General features: G+C 44.5%; 1 pseudogene; it reads right to left on the reverse strand.

Annotated features, from left to right (window-relative positions):
• Positions 1-227: 227 nt before the first annotated feature.
• LOC142567735 (U2 spliceosomal RNA) lies at positions 228-409 on the reverse strand (annotated as a pseudogene).
• Positions 410-6,356: the final 5,947 nt, after the last annotated feature.

A 6,356-nucleotide genomic window follows, 5' to 3' on the forward strand; every position in this document is an offset into this window, starting at 1 on the left:
GCTACTTTCCTGTCGAGAACGCTGCGTCACACTGATAACGTGCATGCCGTTCGTGACTGAGAAGTACCGGGCTCGCAGCGTTAAAGAAAGGAAACGCGGGCAAGACAGATGACGATTATTGTTGTGGGACAAGATAAGCCCCAAAAGGTGTAAATTTTTCTAAGAGTGTGTAGGTTCTGCAAAAAATTGCGTGCGTCTATCCAGGCGGGTAGATTGAAAATTTTCCCCATACATGGGCCGATCCTGAAGATAGCGCAATACCGGGCCGACCCGCAGCGGAGGTGAAGCAAGCTTTAACCACTATATGCCAAATTGCAAAAATAAATTTAATATCTTGGGTCCAAATACAAACCGTACAGGATATTAAACTTATAAGAACAGATACTACACTTTTACACGCGTCGGCCATGTCTACGTTCGCACCACCCACTCTTTGTCGGCGTTCCAAGCACTTGCGTATCTCCTTTCCTTCCGCTCTCCCGTGGTGGCGCTACCGTACACGCGCTGCCCGCAGGACCGCGAGGCCGAAAGGAACGCGAACCGTTCATGTGGCCCCGATCCTGCAAACTTGGAACGTTTCACCGGAGCAGCGACCAGATTTCAGAGGAAGTTTATGGGGAACGAATTTTGTGTGGCCTGTGTTGTGTGTGAGCGCTCGCGGTTTTCGAATGACCTCACAGCCATTACTGCATTGCGGGACGTCGACCAACGCACGATCGCTTTGGCTACGGTGAAGCAGTGTGTGTCCTCGGAGTGCGGTGAGGTGCGTGTCGGTTCTACGTGCCGGGATTCGTTAGTAAAAGGTGTAGTGCCGCGTTTTGCAGCAATACATGGGTATGTATAACCCTCGGTGCTTCGTCATCTTCCAAGGCTCAACGTCGTGGAGGAGCGACTAGTCGCGCCTCGTCTTGCATTTACGTGCGTACGGCGTCCGGCGCACGGCAAATGACAGTTAGCCATTAAGGGGCCCACATACACAGCTTGGCTTGTCATCCACCTTCACAGAGCGGAAGGGCACTGAATTTTTTCTCATGAAGTTAGAATATGACGCTTGCAAGCATCATGTTCTAACATTATATTCGAACAAACATGTATGTTCGCGTTAATTGCAAGGGAACACGCGTAGTGCTAGAAAAAGAAATGCAAGGCAGGAGACACTAGGGTTCAGCCATTTAACGCGAGGAAATATATTTCAAAAGGAACATGCGCAGGGAGATTAATATTTCCTGCGTTCTGTTTTATTTCCCACGTCCTTTTCACCAGCGTTGCAAAAGTTTGCAGCATCCACATTACTCGCTGGAGGAAATAACGAAAGAAGCAAAATGAAAACCAGTAGCTAGTTGTGTTATGTCGTAACACACAAATTAATTTGTGGATGAATATTAGATAACTTATTTGCTGCCACCTTCATTACTCTTAGAACACGTTTAAAATGTGTTTCATTTTTGTTCTTCAAATAAAATGATCACACAAAAGAAAATGCAAAGCGGCACATGCATGGTTATTGCAGAAAATCTCCATATTTTTGTGCAACAATAAAATATTGTTAACTGTGTCTTTAGGAACGTCTTCTGCTCTTGCGAAATGGGACCAGTTGTATTCGAGCTTTTTTCATTGATTCCTCTTGTGGCTGCTACACGAAAGATGCTTTGGACAACTGAAGTCAGTCTAGATTTTTTTTTTATGCGAGTTTTTCACCATTCAAATGCTTCTCATATGTTCACCGTCATTTCAATGCACACTCATCGTCACTTTGATCCAACTCGGTGACATTTTGCCACTCTTTAAATTTTTACTTCACCGCCCTCCCTATCTCACTAATGCGCTTCCCATTGTTGACAGACGGAGGGGTCAAAGACACTGCGCCACCTGCATTTGAACGTCGGGGATGGGTCCATCCGTTTGTCGCCTGAGCACAATAATCTTTAGGAATACGAGGTCTTAATAGCCTGGGAGCAACGTTGACCAGAGTTTTCCAATGTCACGAAGACGAAAGAATTCTGGTAGAACCCATCCCACGATGACTATCGAAGTTAAAGTGATTAGAGTTCAAGCAATATGCGGCGACACACCATATTGCCGAATACATGTATCTTTATTTAGAATCTGTAGTGAGTATTCTGAGATTCCGATTGCTTTGACTACATCCAACATACACCGTTTCCGTGATCGGCCAACTTTGCTATGAGACTGGCTCGCCATGGTCGGTCATGACCATAACTACATGACGACGACGCAGTGAGGGCGATGAAATGACGAGGAAAGAATGACGTTTGATGGAACGATGAATGCTGTATGACGACAATGGCATGACAAAAGTGATATGACGACGAGTGGATGACGACGATGGCGTGTCGACAACTATATGTCTACGACTTGACGACGACGGTTGACGAGATTCGGCAGACGAACGATGGCATAACGACGACGGTATGGTAACGAATGTATGGCGACAATTGTATGACGAGACACAATTACGACTACGGCATGACAACGTCGTCATAGCCACGATTGAAAGACAACAGAAGGATTACAACGGAATGTCGAAGAAAGGATGACGTCGATGGAACGACGAACGTGGTATGATGAGGACGACATGACAATTGGATGACGTTTCTGATATGAAGACAACAGTACGACAACAGCGCGATGACGACGGCATGACGACAATGGGATGACTACAATGTATGACGATGGTGGCGTGAAAATGGTGGTATAAAGCGAATTGGATGAAGAACCTGGGATGACAACGACGAAGCGATCACAACGACGGTATCACAACAAATGCATAGCGACAACTGTGTGACGACGACGCAATGACGACGACGGCATAACAACGGCGGCATAATCACGACTGAACGACGACAGCACGTTTACGATGAAATATGAAACAAGGACTGACGTCGGCGAAACGGTGAAGGCAGTATAATGACGACGGCATGATGACAATTGGATGACATTTGTGAAGCGATGACAATGGCATGACAGCGTTACAAGGACGGCATGCCGGCAACGAGATGACGATGTCATGATGAGAGTCGGATAAGATGGAATAACGACAATGGAACTACCACGACGGCATGACGACCACGAGGTCATACTAGTGGTTCACGTTAGTAGGCAACTTGGGCCATTTGGTCCAAGTAGGTTATATACTTAAACTTCTAGAGTGGCAGTCCCAGGCGCCGCCTACGGGAGTGAGTGAAAACGCCGGCGGCCATTTTGCTAGAGAAAAAAGAGCGCGGCTGCTGCATAGGCGGCCGCGGTATATGGGCGGCGCTCCCTGCGTTTGCGGTTACGCGATGAAAAATAAAAATGATACCCCTCTAAGAAATATATCAGATCGTGGTTGTGTGTTGCTGTTGTCGACAAAAAAATACTCCTGCGTCGATTCATTGCCGCAGGTTTCTCTAAGCTATCGGCGGGACGCTTCGCCAATCACCCTTCCTCGCATTGTTGAATTATGAACGGTCTCTCCGTACGCACTATGCTTGTGTGATGTGAGTGCTTAATGAGCAGTCACCACTGTTTACCCACTAGTTGACGTGAAAAATTATCAGACACCTTGCATAAAGACTTAATGCACCGTCCGTCCGTCCGTCGTCGTCGTCGTCATCATCATCATCAGCCTATTTTAAATCCACTGCAGGACGAAGGCCTCTCCCTGCGATCTCCAATTAGCCTTGTCTTGCGCCATTCGATTTCATCACCTCACCTAGTCTTCTGCCGTACTCTACTGCACTTCCCTCCTCTTTGCACCCATTCTGTAACCCTAATGGTCCACCAGTTATCTAACCTACGCATTACATGGCCTGCCCAGTTCCATTTTCTTTCTTTTTTTCTCTTTTCTTTAAGACAATTTCTTACAAATTAGCTCAGGAGGCACAGCAAAAGTCCCGGAAAGAGCCTGACTAGGCTATGCCACCCTGACAGCGTAGGCAGCAAATCTTATTTACAGATGATTACACATCTTATGCCGACACAGATACAATACATCAATGCAAATAAAGTGAAATACAGTGAAATATGCAGTTCCTTTTAAGGAATGAAAATAACTTCTTTCTCTTAATGTCAACTAGAATATCGGCTATCCCTGTTTGCTCTCTGATCCACACCGCTCTCTTCCTGTCTCTTGACGTTACGCCTATCATTCTTCGTTCCATCGCTATTTGTGCGGTCCTTAACTTGTTTTCGAGCTTCTTTGCCTGTCTCCAAGCTTTTGTTCCATATGTTAGCACCGGTAGAATGCACTGATTGCACACCTTTCTTTTTAGTGATAATGGTAAGCTTCCAGTCAGTATCTGATCATGTCCGCCGTATGCACTCCAACCCATTTTTATTCTTCTGTAAATTTCCTTCTCATGATCAGGGTCTCCTGTGAATAATTTATTTAGGTAAACGTACTTCTTTGCAGACTCTAGAGGCTGACTAGCGATCCTGAACTCTTGTTCCCTTGCCAGGCTATTTATCATTATCCTTGTTTTCTGCATATCTTTGTTTTCTGCAAGTCAAGTGTTGCCCTCATTTTATTATAAGTTATCTTGGTGGATATTTTATACAATACTGGAAGTAATCTAATGGGCCTATAATTCTTCAATTCCTTAACGTCTCCCTTTTTGTGGATTGGTATAATGTTGGCATTCTTCCGGTTCTCTGGGACACGTGAAGTCATGAGACATTTTGTATAAAGGGCCGTAAGCATTTCAAGCGTTATGTCTCTTCCATCTTTGATTAAATTGACTGTTATTGCATCTTCTCCTGCGCTGTTCCCCGTTTCATGTCTTGCAAGGCCCTTTTGACCTCATCTCTAGTTATAGGAGGGGTTTCTGTAATGTTCCTTATTGTTTCGAATGGAGTACTCCCGAGTCCTCTGGGTACTGTACAGGTCAGTACAGAATTCTTCCGCTGCTTTTATTATACCTTCGAGATTGATGCTGATATTATCCTGTTTATCTTTCAGTGCATACATCTTGGTTTGTGCTATGCTGAGTTTCCTTCTCACTGATTTCATGCTGCGTCCATTTTTACGACTTCCTCAGTCTTTCTCACGTTATAATTTAGAATATCCTTTATTTTTCTCCTTTTTGATCATTTTTGACAATTCTGTGAATTCTATCTGACCTCTAAAGTTCGACAGTTTCATTCTTTGTCGTTTCTTTATTAGGTCCTTTGTTACTTGCGAGAGCTTGCCTACTGGTTGCCTTGGTACCTTGCCTCCCACTTCAATTGCTGCTTCTGAAGCCAGCCAAGTTACGGTTTCATTAATTACCTCTAAGTCATCTTCATCTCGCTGTTCTAAGGCTGCATATTTGTTTGAAAGTACCAGCCTGAATTGGTCTGCTTTTACCCTTACTGCATGTATAGGATGGCCTGTTTCTTCTTGACCAATTTTACTCTTTCTCTCTTCAAATTGAGTGGAATCCTAGACCTCACTAAACTATGATCACTGCACTTTACCCTACCTAACACTTCTATATCCTGCACTATGCTGGGACCGGCAGAAAGTATGAAATCAATTTCATTCCTTGTTTCACCGTTAGGGCTTCTCCAGGCCCACTTTTTGTTGCTACGCTTTCTGAAGAAGGTTTTCATTATTCGCCGCTTATTCCTTTCCGCGAAGTCTACCAACATCTCTCCTCTAGTGTTTCTAGAATCGATGCCGTAGTTGCCAATTGCTTGTTCACCAGCCTGATTATTCCCCGCTTTTGCATTGCAGTCGCCCATTACTACAGTATACTGAGTTTGCCCTTTTCTCATGGTTAATTCCACATCTTCATAAAAGTAATCTACCTCACCATCATCATGAATGGAGGCTGGAGCCTAGGCTTGTACCACCTTTAATATATACCTCTTATTAAGCTTTATTACGTAGGACTACTGCTACCCTCTCATCAATGCTGTAGAATTCGTCAATGTTGCCTGCTATGTCCTTATGTATTAGGAATCCTACCCCGTATTCCTTCTTGTCTTGGAGTCCTCTATAGCAGAGGACGTGGCCGTTAGTCAACGTTTGATAAATGGTGCCACCGCACCATTTCATCTTTCACAGCTGTCATATAGGTGTTGATGATGATGTATAGAGTTCAATGGTGCAAGCGCCAATAGTGACCAAAGAGCGCCACACATAGTCGTTGGCACGTGGAGAAACTGTACTGAAAATTTTGTATCTGCTGCAGGTAGTTTCAAAAATGCATTTACGCAACTGGAGGCCTTGCTTAAATCGCAACGTTATATTACCGTATTTACAAGAAAACAACGCGAGAGTTATTTCGAAATTCCCAGCCTAGAACGCGCCTCGCGGTGTATTCGGGTTCATAACACGAATATAACGCGCTTTTTTTTTCTTGACGGGATAA

The sequence above is a fragment of the Dermacentor variabilis genome, chromosome 1 (genome assembly GCF_050947875.1).
Source record: "Dermacentor variabilis isolate Ectoservices chromosome 1, ASM5094787v1, whole genome shotgun sequence".
NCBI classification, from domain to species: domain Eukaryota; kingdom Metazoa; phylum Arthropoda; class Arachnida; order Ixodida; family Ixodidae; genus Dermacentor; species Dermacentor variabilis.